Genomic DNA, 18,042 nt, shown 5'->3' with positions numbered 1-18,042 from the left:
CCATACTGGCCTGCAATCAATTATTCATCGCTCTACAGCTGGTAACCAATAAGGGGAACGTGCACGGTGCCCGTGTTTGTCGTTACCAGCCTCATAGGCCCCACGTGCCGCCAGCATGAGTGAGCTGATGCCTGACAGACGCATCGCTGTGACCCCGGACGCCATAAATGCTAATGGCCCCCGGAGCAAAGTGCACATCTAAGCTCCGCTCCTGAGACGCCGTCATTTTTTTTTTAAAAGAAGGAATGTTTGATGTCTGACTGTATTTGCTTTTAAATCTCATTAGCAGCGAAGGCGTGTTGTGTTTGTGACACACACCGGCCCGCCGAGGAGCCGCGTTTGGCTTTCAAAGAGCCCTTTGATGTCTGTCGAACGGCCGCCGAGGCTGAAGTGTCCCATCAAAAACAGGCTCTCCAAAATGGACGACCCGCGCACCAACGTGAGCCGTTCCCGACACGTGCGTGTCCCCGTGCGCAGGCGTAGGCAAACCCAGCCCTAACAGGCCACTACGAACCAGCGGGACAGGCTCCGTTCAATTTCCCATCCTGCAGTGATCTGGATTACCAGCACACACACACACACACACACACACACACACACACACACTTGCATGCTTTACTCACTCACTGGGTCACTTCTCACCTCAACATGCGACACTTAGCGATGAGTTTGTTCAACAGGAGGGAGATTTCAAATGTGACTGCGGCGAAAGAGGCAGTTTTATTTGCAGAAATGACGGCACAACTGCTCCAAATCGAGGTTCTGGAGGCAGCGGAAGGAAGAAAAATCACTCTTAAACCAACGGAAATCCAGAGTGAAACATTTCAGCTCCAGGATGAAGCGAGCACGGAGCCGCCGCCGCTCGTGCCCCTCTTGACCCGCACGTTCAGAAGCCGGTGTTTTATGTTAAAATATGCTGCCTGATCATTGGCTGGGATGCCTCAACACAGCGGGCCCTGTTCTGAAAAACAAGCCGAAGCAGAACAAGAACTGCTTTGCTTCGGGGGGTTTTCAGCGCTTGTTATGACTGAAGAGCTTTTTGGATTATTTTTTAAGGCTGAACTGAACCAAAAAGGCAAAACTCTCCAGCTAAAAACAATCTTTCTATGTTCTAGCTAGACTGTTGCCAGTATTAGATTTGAACCTGAGTACTGGCTCTCAGAGGCCCCTTGCCAATCTCAACGTGTCTCTATGGCAACAGAGTGGTTAGCTGCTAGAGAAGCAGCAGGAACCAGGACGAGTGTATTTTGGGACAGACCTCAACACTCTGCGGTGAAGCTGGATGATGGAGAGAGAGGTGACATTTGGACCCGCGAATTAGGCAAATGTGAACAATATGGGACGGAATTAGCTTCAGTGGTACGTGAAGCTTCGGTCTGCCAGTCCCGATTCAGTCGTCGGGAGGTTGAGGAATCGGCAGAGGGGTGGCCGGGCGCTCCAGCGTGGAAATGACCGCCGTTTCATTGAAAGATGAACCCTCGGCGTCCGTTCCCCTCTTCGGTCCAGTCAGGGCTACACTGACCATGTCTAAATCTGCTGAATGGCTCAACCCCACCAATCTCTTTAATGCCCACGCTGCAGTGGGGGGGGGCATGTTGGCAACGTGCATGAGAGAAGGACGCAGGCTCGATCTTCCGTCGGCCTTTTCTCAGGAAGAAAGGGGCAACGGCGGGTCGGCGATGCTTCGTTCATGCTCCAGAGGGCCCGTCTGGATCTCCGGGGAGCGCCGGTGTCCCTCAGAAGGCGGCGTTGCTTTTCGGGGACGGCGGTGAGTGACAGGGCTGATGAGGTGGCGAGGCGGGCAGCTGCAGTCTGGAACACGTCTCATATCAAATGAGACGTGCCCGAGGGTCGGAGCGCGAGCCACACAGAGAGCAGCTGGAGTTAGACGGACGGGTCTTCATTGGGTGGGATTGTGGGACGGATTAACAGGCTCCACCTGACTGTCAGCGTTTCTTTTACTGCATTATTTTCCTTCTTTGCGGGGATTATTTCCCAGGCAGGTATCTGCCCACAGATCCAATCTGCTCCTCTGCTAATCTGTCTGACCTTCAGAAATAACACCTCAAAAACACATTCCATGATACTGCAGCCAGTAGCCGGGAGCTATTTAGCAACGGTTGCTAACTCCAGATACGGGGCTGTTTGCTCATCTGGCGGTTGGAATGTTTCTAATTTAGTTTTACTGTGTTGAGAAGAACTTTGTTCGTGTTAAACTGAGCGTAGCAGCAACAAGAAAGGCCTCAGGTGGACGAGGGTTCGTATGTTCAGGAAAATCCTTATACAAAAATAACGGGAACGTGTAAGTCATCCGCACGACGTTGCAGGGCCGCAGCCATCAGGGTTAGAAGTTCTGCACATAAATGACTCATTTATATCCTCAAGTGAATTATCTGTGTGTACTAATTTGCAATTTGTTCCATTAAATTAATAACCGGTGCCCTTGACTTAGTAAAATATGTACTCAGATTGCATAATTAACTTTATTAAATTAAGCTGATAGCATGAAGTTACCGAGGCAGTTGTGAGGAGGGGGGGGGGGGGTCATTCATCAGTGAGAGGAGCCACGGTCGAAGGGCACGGTCGGATGGAGCCGTCAGAAAGGGAAATTAGCGAGAATGGCAACAACAAACCTCCATATTCAATCGTGGGTTGTTATTCAAGGCTCCTGAAGATGCCGCATTTTAGCTATTTAGCGATATTTAATGTAGCGTATGTAGCGATTAGCATGCTGAATGGTGAGCGGCTGTAAAAATGTCTGTCAGGTTGTGAGCATCTTCCACCGGGGAGCAGCTAAACCTGTATGTCCACTAAACAGCAGTCATGAAGACGGACTTTTCCAGGGTTATTTCCTTAAAAAGCTGCCTCGTTAGCGTTCATTCGCTGTTCCATCGTGTAAATGGTGATGATGTAAGCAGGGATGTGATGGAAGGGGGGGGGGGGGGAGGAGGTGCCTGTTAATGGCTGGAAAAATACAAATCAGCCGGAAGTATCGAGAGCCTGAGAGCTGAAGGTGAAGATGCTTCACCTCATTATTTCAAACACACACACACACACGCACGCGCACACACACAGAGTAATAACATATTCTGGCCTTCAGAAAGCCTATTATGATTTCACCTGATGCTGTCAACCGCCATCTTCCCCCTGATTCACACACAGAAACCTTAATGTGATATTGTCGACTGCGTTTCTCCCCTCGTCTACCTGATCCCCTTTCATTGTGTGAACCTGCAGCCCCCGGGCCCGCATTGATCTAAAGCGCTCCAAACAACTCGGGCAATAAGAGACATGTTCAATTTTCGCCAGCAGTTTCACATTAGCGAGCAGACTCGGCTTCTTACTGTAAAGAATGCGGCGCTGCCAACTTTATTACTGCAGAAAATAGAGTTTGTCTGAGCGCGTCGGGCTGTTCGGCACAAACCTGTCGGCTACCACCGCACTGACACTGGTATTTCACCCTTGTTTGTTAAAAAAAAGGTGACAAAAACCTCCTGAAAATGGATATGGAGACCCAAAGGCTGACACCAGCAGGGCAGCCGATACAGGACGTGGAGCCACCGCAGACACATGATTGACAGGTGGGGCTGACAGTAAAACCCGACTCTGACGTTGTTCTAATACCTCTGGGAAAATATCTCGTGCACATTTGCATATCACAGACAGCTGGTTTACCCCCCCCCCCCCCCCCATCCCGTTCTCGAAACTTTCAACTGCAACCGTTTCATTAGAATCGAAATCGCGAGCAATGGAAACAAATGCTATCTATGCTAGCTGCAGTGCGTTTGTGGCTGCGCTCTCAAAGTCGCCTCCTTCTCGCCTGTTGTTAGCAGAGCGCTGCGTCAGAGTCCCGGGGTCAGGGGGTCGGCGTCCACACGATTGAGGGACAAAAGCCATGAGACGAAGGGTGTCCAACACATTTTAGCCTTCACGGTGACACTAAAGGGGCCCCCGTCGCTCGAGAAGGGGGCAGTTAATTGGAGAGTCAAAGGTCAAAGAGAAAAAGAAGGAGTCTAAGAAGGAGTTCTGGGGTCTAATCTCTACGGGTTTATTCTTTAATTAAAAGGGACTAATTCAATCTGATTAGAACTGTTAGCCTTTAAACCAAACGGTATAAGACTGACGAGGAGCAGCGAGGAGCCTCATCCAGGAGAGGCCACCAGGGGCTGTCGCCACCTTCCACCCTGCAGACCTGATTCTTGACTGGCCACAAAGACTAAAAAAAGCCACATAAATGAGCAACAATTCCAGAAGAGTTCCAGCATTGTTCCCACGTGTAGCTGAGCAGTGAGTCTGCTGTTAGCGAGGCACCAATACAGGAGAAACTAGCATTAGCGGACATGAATGTTAGCCGAAATGCAGCTGGTGGTCCTGAGTTGCACCCCCGACCCTGTAACTCACGTCGTCCTGAGTGTGTGATGACTGAAGTCGCCCCTGTGAGGACTTGCAGACACAACAGCCCAGTGGGGGGGGGGGGGCAGCGGCGATAAGAACGGATAAGACTATCTCCAAACTTTAAACAGCCAGAAAGCTCAAGCGTCACAAACATGCGAGGCATCCTGCAGCTCGCCCATCGAGGCGATACCGAGGGCTGAGCGCCACTCTCCCGGGGGGGTCAACCGTCCACCCCGGGTCAACATTCCCACTGTCGCTCTGCTAACAGAGCAGCGGCACCTTTTAGCCGTCATCTCAAGGACGCCGCGACACTTTCCTCCCTAATTAACTGCAGCAGACACCAAACTAAACACGCACAGCAGCCCAGCCGGAGCTGCTCCGGTCCTGGAAGACCCCCCGAGCCCCAGCAGGACCCACAAACACACAACCGGCTCTGCCGGAGGCCGTCGGGGGGGCCGACATTAACCGATGCGCAATTAGGAAAACGTGTAGTTTATAGTGACAATAATTAAACACGAAAAAAGGTCAAAGAGTCCTGAACGTAGCAGGTCCCATACGTGACCTCTGCACAAGGTCAGTGTTGTTGTGAAGTACGAGGAGCCATAAATACACTTTAAACGAAGAACAAACTCGTTTATATGCAGCTTATAAATCAGATCAGTCATCCCCAGCCAGCCAGCTGCGTTACCACAATTTGATTTATTTACTTATTTTTGTTAGCCGAAAAGCCCTAATTCAGCCCCCAAAAGTCTAATTCTGCCTTCATGAAGTGGGTGAATCTTCAAATCCCATCACTTTGCCCTCGTGATGTCGTTTTCACTCCTGGAGTCGAGGTTGGGGTGTGAGGCCAGAAATATCCCCCGGTCCAATTAGAGAGGAGAGTTGTGGAGGGTTATTAGCCGTAGGGCCCCAAAGCCGCGATCCCATCGGCAGCAGCCTCACTTGGAGACAGACGTGGGGGCAATGAGACGAGCCCCCGGCCCGCTGCTGAGGCCTGCCTTTGGGCAAACCTGGTTGGATTCAATTCTGCTGCCTGCCCTGATCACTCACCCCGGACGCTGGGCAGGTCCCCAGCCCAGAGGAGGAGAGATTGCTGACGCGTGCACGTGCACGGGCACACACACACACACTGGGATTCTTGTTATTTTGCTCCCAGACGCAACGATACGGTGATTTTAGGAAGGTAACACACCCTCTCTTCTGATTGGCTGTGAGGGAGAAACCACCAAGATGTCCAACTGACCCGTTGTTGGAGAAACTCCTGAAACTCCGAGCTGCTGGGAATGATCAGTCATGATGGAATGTGTAAATGTGAGCCATAAAACAAACAGCCACAGTTACACCTGCAGTTTTACTTAATATAAATGTTTTACCATAGCTATGAGGACCTTTTGGTGCATGACTGAGTTTTTAGAATTTTCCTTTTTGTCTGGATTTGTCTCATGTTGTCTCTCCCCCCCCCCCCCCCCCCCCCCCCCCCCAGACAGAAAATGAGAGGGTGACCTCGTTCAACAGGGAGAGGAAGAGGTGAAGTCGTGTACTTGAAGGTGGAACACAGAAATCAATACAATCACATCTAAATCAGTAACCTGAGATAACAGGAAGGGTCAAAAAGGAGGCGGTAAGAACAGCAGAAACAAGGAGACGAGAACCATCTGGAGAGAACAAGAGGAGGATTTAAACACCCCAGCATGTAGACAGGTACCAGGCGGGACGAGCGAGACAGGAGCGAGGGAGGGAGAAGACTGGGACCGGCTGCCTCGGATGACATCAGCAGTGGGCACGTTTAGCACGCCGGCCGGCGGTTTCCCAACGCCAGCTAACACCAGGCTAGCTTGGTGTCCCTTCCCTCTCCACAACTGCTTCCAACGACTTGTTCTATAAACTCCTACCTCACCTCTGCTGAGGCGAGAGCGTTCCTCGTCCTTCTCAGTTTGATGGGTCCTGAAAGAGCGTGTTTGAGTTGATATCTCTTCCCAGGTTGGCTGAAGGGCAGGGAACGCTCCCCCAGCCTGGCGTATTGCTCATCGTCTGACTGTTCTATTTCTGTGATGCCGGGCTGAAAGAATAGCACTAATAAACCCTTCTGCTCCTTGTCAGCTCCCCTCCTCCCACCGCTGATAGATCTGAAGTGTACAACACACACACACACACACACACACACACACACACACACACACCGCGGCAGCTCGAATCATTAGGAAGTCAGGTGTTATGAAACTCATTAGAGTCTAATGCTAAAACTCTTCTGGATGATTCGGAGGTTTTGTCCACTTGTTTCTCGTGCTTTAATGCCGAGAGAGAAAAGTAGAGCCCGTTGTGGACGCGACGGCGACGATCGCCGAGCCCTTTTCACCGCCGTGTCTCATTAGGAATTCTATTAGGGATCGACTCGTTGCGCGGAGCCCCATTAGACAGAGCCGGCCCGCTGGAGCACAGCAAAGCCCGGGTTTAATTGACATCATGGTTCACATGGGAACGTGGAGGAAGGCCCGATCCGAGTGCATGGCCGATCATCACAAATGCCAGCCGTCTCTCGCAGGACCCGGGATCTCCGAGGGATAAAGCTAATGTTCCACCTTTGCTCCAACTGGAGGAAGATGCAATTAAAAATCAAAAAATCTGAAAATGTAAAGTGGCTTCAACCACCAGAGGATTTGTGTTAGAATACTACAAAACACACAGCTTTGCCTTAAATAGTGCCCATTATTTACGCCTATGAGGGTTCTGAAGGTGCCGAGTGCATGAAGAACTCAAACATGGCCGTTTTGTCCTCGAAATTTCATCTGGCTCCAACTCTGCTTTGATTCTGGGCGGGTTTTATTTTGCACACGTGTTTTCCAGAAACACTTGGAGATTCCTTTCTTCTATTGCAGCTGCCACTGTCAGCAGCAATATTTCTTTACGCTAGCTTAAAAGAGCCGCGCTATCAAAGACTCTCCACAGACTGGGATGGTTCTGCTGCTGGTTAAAGAGCTCAAAACCTCCCCGGCCGCTGCCCCGACAGCTCTCCCGCTGCTGGAGAATGATGGGGAGGAGAGAAAATGACGGCCGTCGGACGGATATGGATTTTTTAATGCGACGGGGAAGCGGTCAGAACGTATTCTGGGCCGCTCGATTGGACGCCGTGACTGATTGCAGCTCTGTGGAAGAAGAGCTCCAAAACAGCAATCAGAGGAAACAGCAGGCAGAGGAAGAGCGGACGCCACCAGTCATTTGAGAGGCGTGACGACCCCGGCGGACGGGCCCTCGGGGACCAGATGCTACAATCAGAACGCAAATGTTTTCAGTTGGGAAACCTGCCGCTGATTCCATCTCTGACGAATGGTGGAAAACATTGATGGGGAGCAGCCGGCGCCACAGACCGGGAAAACACACCGTTTCCCGAGGTTGTAGCAAACCTGGCGGTGCCTTGCGGCGCTGCAATGTTGCGTCACAACAGGTGGGACCTGGAGATCGAGATGATCAGAGCGAAAGTGAAAGAAAAGTCTGTTTAAATAACAAAAGAAAAAGGCCCGCTTACCGTGGGAGCCTGAGAGGCCCCGCCCACTCAGCTAAGAAGGAAAAACCATCACACCTTTAATGGAGATTCAAACGAGACTTTTCACGCATGAATGTTTTATTTAACGGCGGCCACTCAGGCTCCCCGTCATCCACAGATCCTCCACAAGCTTTGATGAGCCACCATTAGTGGGACAAGATGGGCTCAGACAGCAAACACAATCAGCCTGTTCCAACAATCAGGCTGAAATAGAAAGGGCTCATAACGGGGCGCACGGCGGCGTGGAAATGACTGGAGATGACCGTTCTTTACCGGCCCGCTCCGATTGAATCCGTCCGTCTTTGTTGCGCGGAGGTGCGTTTTTACCACGGTGGGAGTGAGACGTCACCTCCGCACGGAGGGTGACAGATGTTACGGCCTCTGTTTTCTACATTTTACTGCCCCAAATCTGTTTGGTTCACATCCCAGCGGAAATCAGCCCTTCCTGGCGTTTGGAAACTTTACATTCCTCCAGTCTAGTTTTTGCTTGTTTTTGTTTTCTCCTTAAAAGAGAATTAACATGTTGATGGATCTACAACATGCTGGGACTCTTTTTGCTGACTTGCAGCTTTTTGTTGGACAAAATAAATTCTAAGCAGGGATAAAATGATCTTTTCACGTGTTGCTACTTGTCTGTAAATGGCCTAAACAAGCGGCGTCATTCAGGCGTTTCTGGCTGCGCCGGGGTAGAAACTCTCACACGGACTGGTTTAAGTGCACGTTGCAATGGCTGAAAAATAAAAATGAAAGAAACAAAGTTGTGGCCTCCAGGCAGCAACACACATGAATCCAAATCATGTTTGAATGTAATTAAATGCAGGCTAATTGCATCCACGCTGTGTTTGATCAAGAGCTTGTGAAAGGGTTGTATGGCCGCCTGTAATCGTTCAGACAGGAAGGGGCAAACTGCAGCCGGCTGACGTGCACGTCAAACACTGTTTGGACAGAAGGACGGACGGACGGACGGACCAGGTAGGAGGCGCTCCATTACAGGGCAGCAGGGCAGCCAACACACAGGCCTGGTCAGGGACCGACTGGTTCAGAGGCACAAGTGGGCGTGTGTGATGGAGGGATGGGAGAGAGACAGATAGAGAGACAGACAGACAGATAGAGACAGACAGACAGACAGACAGACAGACAGATAGAGACAGACAGATAGAGACAGACAGACAGAAACAGACAGAGAGAGACAGAGAGAGAGAGACAGACAGACAGATAGAGACAGAGAGAGAGACAGACAGACAGAGAGACAGACAGACAGAGAAACAGATAGACAGACAGACATACATACAGAGACAGACAGACAGACAGACAGACAGACAGACAGAAACAGACAGAGAGAGAGAGACAGACAGACAGATAGAGACAGAGAGAGAGACAGACAGACAGAGAGACAGACAGACAGAGAGACAGATAGACAGACAGACATACATACAGAGACAGACAGACAGACAGACAGACAGACAGACAGACAGACAGACAGATAGATAGACAGACAGACAGAGGGAGAGACAGACACAGAGAGAGAGACAGACAGACACAGATAGAGACAGACAGACAGACACACAAACACACAGACACAGAGAGAGAGAGAGACAGACAGACAGATAGAGACAGAGAGAGAGACAGACAGACAGACAGACAGACAGACGGAGGGTGATTTGGTGCCATTTCCAGTAAAACTCCATCTTAGCTGTGAGAATTCATCACTCTCCACCTTTTGCTGAAAAACACACACATACACACACACGCACTCACACACACACACCCACACACACACACACACACTCACACACTCCATCTGCTCAGAGCTTTTTTCTGGCACTAGTTCTGTTGATGAACATGAAAAAACAACAATAACAGGCAGACAAAAGTGGGAATCTGAGTGTTTCCACAGCTGAAGCAGCCGCCCAGAAGCTGCAGCTCCTTCACGCGTCTCCTCGCCAACACGCGGGTCAGCGGCGCCGGCGCCGGAGCCCGGCCCAGGAAGGCTTCGCTGACCCGTTGGCATTGATTGACGGGGGTCTGCAAAACGGAGTCAAACCCTGAAGCCTTTTCCAGCAGAAATGACACGTGTTGGATGGAGAAGGAGCGAGCGGCCGCGGTGGAAGCGGAGCAGACGGATGCTGTCCGAGGTTGCCGTGACGGAGCACGTTACCCTCTCAGTGTCAGCGTGTGCTCACTCCTTAAATCTGACATTCCTCTTCCTGGAGCGGCCTCAGACCTGCAGCTGCTAACGGGGTGTGTGTGGCCAACTCATCCTATCCGTCATAAATAAACCAAGAAGGCCGGATTGGCCGTAGCTAAAGGAGCTCCTGTGCTGGAAATAGCGCACGAACAAACGTCCGTTTATGCTGCTCCTCGTGTTTTTGGAACGCTTCCATTTACCCGTCTCGTTGCTCCATTGTTTGAGTTCAGCACTGATCTGAATTTCAAAGACAAACAACAGAACTCAAATGTTTAAGCTGCAGGCTCAGAAGGTGTCAAAATGAAGACAAAAGCCCTCATCTCACAACGCATCGAAGCTCTCTTCATAGTCAGCTGCACTCTGGCTTATTGTGGGATGTTTATTTACGTGCACATTAGAGGTGATCAGCCATCTAAAGTCCGCACGGACGTTCCCTCCAGTAACACGAGACCTGTGACTCGGATCTACTTCTCGTTAGCAAAATTCATCTCATGTGATCTGAAAACACCCAAATAGCTTCAAAAAGGCTGCTGCAGAATCCTGTAAGCTAAACGGTGCTGCTGTTGAGTCTGAGAAGACTGGGAGGACTCCTCTCTCATCATCTTCTCCATCTCGTAGCCAATCTATCTCAGAAATGGTGTTTGCTGTGAGAGAAGAGCTCCCAGCTCCGCAGGGAAAACAGCTCTAAAGTGGCCTCATCATAAACCTGCAAGAACCAGGGAGAGGCTCCATCTCAGGGAAGCCTAGAAGAACCAGGGAGAGGCTCCATCTCAGGGAAGCCTAGAAGAACCAGGGAGAGGCTCCATCTCAGGGAAGCCTAGAAGAACCAGGGAGAGGCTCCATCTCAGGGAAGCCGAGAAGAACCAGGGAGAGGCTCCATCTCAGGGAAGCCTAGAAGAACCAGGGAGAGGCTCCATCTCAGGGAAGCCTAGAAGAACCAGGGAGAGGCTCCATCTCAGGGAAGCCTAGAAGAACCAGAGACGCTGATGTTCTGGAGGTCAGGAGGATCAGCTGTTCCAACGGCAGGTGTATAACCTGATCAGAGGATCTCAAGCCAACACACTACACGTCTGCACACACACACACACACACACACACACACACACACACACACACACTTTTGTCCTTTTGAGACTGTTTAAATCCAACAGGCAGACACACAGAAGGCTGCAGCGCATCATTTGCTCTCTGTCCATCCCATAATGCTCCGCTCTGACAGCACGGATGATGCTGATCAGCGTCCAGAGCGCCAGCGAACGCGACAGAGAGACAGATGCCCGACGTTGTGTGCGACGCTGCCGGTTTGCTAAACACGCGCCCGTAATTAAATCCATTGTGATGTAATTGGGGGGGGGGGGGGGGGGGGCATCTTGTGTGCTGTTTTAATTGCTGTGTGGTCTCACGACACAATTCCTCGTTAGGCCCGTGTGGCCGCGTGACCCGGGCAATATGAAACGAAAACACTGATCACCTGCGGCATCGTTGACCGCTGCGACACGTCTGGAACGATGCAGAACCTGCAGAACAATGGTTGTGGGGGGGGGGGGGGGGGGGCAGCATGTGTGAGCACCCATGGACTCAAGTGTGAATTGGGCTGTTTATTGGTCCCTGCTGCCTAAAGTGGGACCATAAATACATTTAGCGGATAGAAAAACGTCGCTTTCAGTGAGCGGCTGAGTTCTCAACCACACCTGAACAGGTGGAACCCTCCCAGGTAGCTGTGACACCCTGTGTAAATATGGACGCTCGATGCGGACTGGAATACCCTGAGCAAACGGAGCCGTTCCGACCACATTAATGATTCAAACAAGTCCGACTGGACTAACGAGTGACAGCAGCAGCCCAGGATCAACACACACACACACACACACACACACACACACACACACACACACACACACACACACACACACACACACACACACACACGCTGCTGATGGGTTTCATGGTTTGCATTAAGGATTTCCAGCTTGTGCATCCAGGAAACACCTTTGTAATAGAAATGGATAATGAGCTTTCCCAGAGGGCTTAAGTTTCAGCAAGTACGCGACGTCTCGACTCGATGTGAAGAAGATGCCGACTGGTTGCGTTAAAAGAAGAACCGGATCCTCTCGGAGAGGAAGGTCCTTGTTTTCTGTCAGATAGAAATGTGATTTGTTTTGACAGCCGCTTCAATTCGGTTCCAAACGAAAAGTCTTTGTTGTCGCCGGAGACAAAAGGAAGACGGAGAAGAGAAAAAGATCATCAAGAGATTAAAAAAACAAAACAAAACCAGAAGCAAAAAGAGCAAGTGGAGCGGTCAGTAAGCCCCTGGCTGCAGGCCTGCTGGGCTGCATCTGACCCCACCAGCGCACAGTCCAGGTCTATAATTAGAAAACACACAGTTCCACTAATCCTCACTGAAGATTAAGCAGCAAAAAGCACATTTGCAGCCAGGATTCCACAAGCGAGCAGCCGCAGTCACAACAGCTTCCCCTGAAGACAATGTGAAGTTCCGACCCAAACACCAGTCTAGGAGGTGCATCTGTGTTTGTGCCTCCACGCGGGGGTCCAGAAGTAGTTGAGACAGCCAGAAAGAGACGCGAGATCAGAGAGTTTTCAGCCTCCGAGTCTGGAGTAACTACACAAGACAGCTAATCATTAGCCAGTTAGCTTCCATTATAGCCCAGGACCCAGACCTGCTGGTAAAGAACCAAAAGACTGAGCGCTCACGGTTTAATGATCCAAGGATCAGCGCAGGATTTACAGGCTCTGGGTTCCTACCACGTCCCCTGGACAAAGGCCTCCTCGCTGCCTGCAGAGGGGGAACTGAGTTGGTAAAAACCGGGGAACAATGCTGGAAGGTAATGAAAGCTGCTACTTATCTTGGGAAGAAAGCTAAACGAAGGAGACGTCGGCCGTTTAGTGTCCGCTTGATGAGATGATAAATAAAAAGGCTGTGGAGAAACCTTTGACGCCCAGGGCGTTCAGCAGCCTGATTATTGGCCCGTTTCCACGTCCATGATGGAGACAAAAGCTCTACGAACCCTGAACGAAGCTGGAAACCAAGCAAACACTTTAACTTGGTGTCTGTGCTTAATCCTAACATGAAGTCTTCTTCCTCCCTCCTACCAGGTAACGCAGCTGACCGAGCGAAGGCGTGGACTTTCCTTTTCCCTTCTCTCGGGGGGGTCGTGACATCTCTCGGCTGATGTACAGCCTTGAAATTCAGGGCAGCCCGTTTACTCCAGGGAAACATTAAAAACTGTTGGGGAAACAAGCTAATTAGCAGCAAGCCGATGATTTGCTGCTAGGTGGCTAATTAGCAATTAGTCCGGCGAGTGACATCATCCAAACGTCGGCGTGATTAACCGAATCTGGGATTCCGCTCGGGATCAGGACGGGCGGTGACGTGGCTCTCTGGCACGGCGTCTTAAGGATGTGTCACATCGGCCTTGGCCGCGGTGGTTTTTACTCATCTCCACAGCCCCCCTCCATCACCATCACCACCCCCCCCCCTGACGGGGTGTGAATGGCTCCTGTGTGAGCCGGGCCAAAGATCTGCCAGGGGCCCCCTCTCTTTGTGAGCTGAATAGGCACGGCCCGGCCACGTTTGAAGGCGCCGTAATGTACCATAGCTGCGCCACAAAGACGGCGTGGTCATTTGCCAGGGATAATGACACTCACTTAATTCTGCCCTAGAGGCCACGAACAGAAACCTCTAAAGAGGATCCCAATCCAGGGATGAGTCCCCTGGCCCCCCCCTTTTCTTCCCTGGTTTCCCTCTCACTCTCGGTCCTCCTTCCCTCTCTCATTGGGCTGAAAGGAGCTTGTTTTCTTCCGGTGTTTTGTCAGGCTAAACTAAATATCAGCAAACAACCGCAACACGCCGGCCGCCGCCGGAGGCCCCCGGTCTCCTGAAGGAGGCCCCCGGTCTCCTGAAGGAGGCCCCCGGCCCCCGGTCCCGGAGGGACCCGAGCGGAGACAAAGCCGGTGCACCGCCGATGAGAGGCTGCAACAGGTTTCAAGGAGCAGCAACGAGTCAGAGGTTCTGGTCCGGCGGACCTCAAGGATCGCTCCCCAAACGTGGCCCTTAAATGTCACAGTCCAATAAGAAAAAGCAATCTGCGCTGAGACCGGACCGGCGAGAGGAAAAACAAGCCGGTGTTGGAAAATAAGGGCTTTTTAATGAAGGTGTTTATCATTTCGGACCGCGGAGCCACTCAGGTTCCCTCCTCCGCGTGCAGTAACCTTATTTATGCCAGAAACGTATGCAAATGAGCACCGGCCGAGCTGATGTGATGTGTGCTTGTGTCACATCGGAGTGATTCATTGATTTATACATGCAGGGAGGGAGGCTCGTCCATTAGTGCCCCCCCCCCCACCCCACCCCCCCACCCGTCCTCTGCTGGTCCTTCCGCCTTCGCTGCCATACCCTCGCTGCTGCCTTTCAAATCACTTTACTCCCTCCGAATAAAAGGCTTTCACCCCCAAAGGGCGGCCGTGCCTTCAGTACAAAGGCCACAGAGTTTTAGACAGAATAGTGAGAATAAAAGAGCCCCCCCCCAACCCTAACCCCCCCCCCCCCGTCACGCTGCCGATACCCAGTTTTAGACGTTAGAAAAGTAGAAAATACAGGTAGAAATTTAACAAAAGAGATGACAGAAGGTAGCACGAAAAGTTGTGAAGAAGAAAATAAGATGGCGTACTCACCAGCCAAGCATCACTGGGGTGGGGGGGGTGGGGGGCGTGGGGGGCGCGGGCTGGCGGGGCCGTCTGTCCCTCTCAATCCACTTCTGGAGGAAGAGGAGAGACACGAGGAGGGGGGGTGAGTTTTCTGACTATAGAGCCGCCTGCCTCCTTCTGACGGGCCACAAAGGACTGCCGGCGCTCTAATAAATAAACCGGCAGCGTATCAATGGGGGGGGGGGGGGGGGGGGGGGGGGGGAGAGATGGGGGGGGGGGTGGCATTTAAGACAGATGCCTTCAGATGGAGAAAAGGTCTGAAACGCCAACAACAGAGCAAAACTTTCAACAGGGCTCAAGGACAGAAAAAGCACCAGTGCTGTTAAAATCCAGCCACAAAGGATAAAAGTCTCTACTTCACCTGTAACTGGGGGGGGGGGGGGGGGGGAGTGGGGTGGGGGGGGGGGCTTTGACTTCTCACGAATCCAAAAAGTGAACTTTTAATGAAAGACACGAGTGGAGCTGCGTCAGTGAGACTATAGATGCAAATGAGCCGGGCATCAAACGCTGATGCTAATGTGCAGAAGCCACTTTTGCTCTCAGCCTTTTGATCTCGCTACCGCGCAGCAAATTGGAGCAAATAGCGCCGCTTGGTTTCTACGGCAACGGGAAGGAGGCGCTTCTGGTGCCGGAATACAGCTGCTGTTTCCTCCACTTTCACCCAGAAGGATCGATGGTTGTTGATCATCGTCAATAACGGTGAGTGTAAATTTAGGCGTCAGCGACTCTGCTGTGTATTATGGTATGGACACTTCGTGTAACTTAAAACTTTAATCCAACTAGATGTTAGAGCCAGCTGTGTGTCCATTCTGCTACAGCTATTAATAACCATTCATTACATCTGCATCCTGAATATTGGGATTTTAATCTCAGACCTCGGCTTCTTTTTATGAATTTAAAGTAAAATATGAGGAGATAAAGGTTTAAATCCTGGTATCTTTAGAGTTAAGCACTAATACAATGATTATTTTGAAGTTAAGTCCATTCTGGTTGCACAATGCTGCAAAGTTGTACGTTGAAAAACCTGACAGAAAGGAAATAATAACCATGAATATTAAAGCCTGCAAATCAATTAAAGCCATTTCTGCGTAACTCAGAGAAGTTTGAGAAGCTTTTCCAACTTCCTGAGTCTGCGGCTCAGCGCCGCGGCCCCGGCAGCCACAAAGACAGGTAGACAAATGCAGCAAAGAGGATTTTCTATGGAGCTAAGCTGAGAATTTAGCGCTGAACAGCAGGAAGTGACCGCGCACACAAAACCAGCCGCCATAATCTCCCATGTCAGTGTGGGATCAGGCTTTATTCACTTCAGCACGAGGGGGGAGAATTCTCATAAACTGCTCAGTCTCACACACACACACACACACACACACACACACACACACACACACACACATACACACTGCCAAGGTAACCGTCGCTGACATCTGTAAACTTTAACAGGCTAACATACTTTAACATACCTGACGACCATGTGACATTTAACGTGTTGCTAACACAGATAACACGTTTATTACAACAGAACTTCACGGTTTCTGCGGCGTCTTTGTTCTTGGACTTGTTATTAACAGGTTTATTACAGTTTTAGAGGACGAATGTGATGTCATCAGCGGTTCCGCTGCCCGTCCGAGCGCTCCTGAAGGCGGCGCCGTGCGAGGATGTGGGTGATAAAGTTACGCCGGCACCCTCCCTTCCCGCCTCGACTGTCCAATAAAAACTTTATCGCAGACTTTTGTAACTTTATTTGCCCCTTTTTTCTGAACCTCCCAGCAGATTCGAGCGATGCTGAGATCGTCTCTTTCAAACCTTCTCTCTCGTCGCCAAGACGTTTGCAGCTGCGATTATTCAACTCTCGCCTAATTAAGCTCAAGTTATTGTTATTGAAGGAAAACAAGCTGAGACCTGGAAAAATAACCAGAGAAACGTCGTCAGCAAACGATGGAGACCGACTGCAGTCGTCCATCAGCGCGATTGCTCGTGGACAATAAATCCTTCCTGTTTCTGTCTGGAGTCAAACGGGTCTGCTTGAATTTGGGACGGACATCAGACATTTATTTATTCCTCTGTATCAGCATGTGTCCTCTCCTGTGCTAAGATCTGCTGGAAGCACCTTCACAAATCATCTGGAGCGCGTCAGGAATGATCTAATCTGAGAACTCTGCAAGGTCACTTCCTGTTTCCACACCACAAAGTCACTTTGCGTTCACAGGGGGGACCTCTGAGCTCAGCTGAGCCCAGGAACCCCTTCATGGTCTTGTCTTTAGCTCTCAGGACCAGAGGAGAAGAGCTCCACCATCAGAACTTGTGTTGTACACCTGGATGCTTTCTGAACACCTCAGAAAAGGCGCCAGACCGACAGAAACAGGTAAAAATATCCTTCTTTTCTCTCTCTCTTCGCTCGAAATTGATAAATTCTGTCAACACTTCTGGGAGAGAACACGATGCCTCTTGACCTGTAAAGAGCCTGAAGCAGGAAGGAGTTCACGCTCACGTTCAATCCTGAAATCGCTGCGACGAATCGAGCCTGAGACTGACGGCTTTAAAGCGAACGAGACGAGAACTAGCAGGACACTCGCGAAGGGTTTTCCTGCAGTTTCCCACTATTCCGTCATTTTCACTCAGTCCAACCAGTTAATAATACATCCCATTCCAGCCTGGCCATTGTGGTAACCACGGTTACACACACATTCTGCTTCCTTACAGCCCAACCTGAACAACCTGAGACAGTCCCAGCCAGGCCAAGTCATCCATTATTCTTATTGTTCTGCTCCGACCCAGCTGGGGTGGCTTCCCTCCCAGTTTCATGTGTCCTCGGCTTTTCATCATAGCACTTGACACCTGTTTATATTCAGGCCGACCCCTGACCTGACCTGGCCGGTCCCGGAGACATCGATCTCCAGGGTAGGAGACATCTCAGTTACTGCAGGGGAGAGACGGACGAGGGCACATTGAGAGGTTCTGTGCTTTACCGGACATTAAGCGCTGAGGAGGGGGCGGAGCTATGCAACTTCCTTATTGTTTAAAGAGATACATGCAGGACAAACATCACGCATGAAGATCCCGTCTTGTTAGCATCAGTTAAGACCTTTATTAGCTAATGTAGCGTTTCTCTGACTCTGCAGCTACGTGACAGAGATCCATAACCATGACTGTTTAAGGTGCTTTTAACCTTTTTTGGGAGCGACCCCCTGGGGAG

The 18,042-nt window shown here is 50.8% G+C and overlaps 1 protein-coding gene across 3 annotated transcripts in view; it reads right to left on the bottom strand.

Annotated features, from left to right (window-relative positions):
* The window catches only part of sema5ba (sema domain, seven thrombospondin repeats (type 1 and type 1-like), transmembrane domain (TM) and short cytoplasmic domain, (semaphorin) 5Ba), an 88,900-nt gene that overhangs the window by 55,228 nt on the left and 15,630 nt on the right, over positions 1-18,042 (bottom strand). For all 3 annotated transcript variants that reach the window (XM_029836135.1, XM_029836223.1, XM_029836090.1), the window contains exon 2: positions 14,817-14,899. The gene's annotated coding sequence lies outside the window, so the exon portion shown is untranslated. The remainder of the gene's footprint in view (positions 1-14,816; positions 14,900-18,042) is intronic.

This window comes from Takifugu rubripes, chromosome 1, assembly GCF_901000725.2.
Source record: "Takifugu rubripes chromosome 1, fTakRub1.2, whole genome shotgun sequence".
Taxonomy (NCBI): domain Eukaryota; kingdom Metazoa; phylum Chordata; class Actinopteri; order Tetraodontiformes; family Tetraodontidae; genus Takifugu; species Takifugu rubripes.
This window is presented reverse-complemented; position numbering and strand designations above follow the sequence as displayed.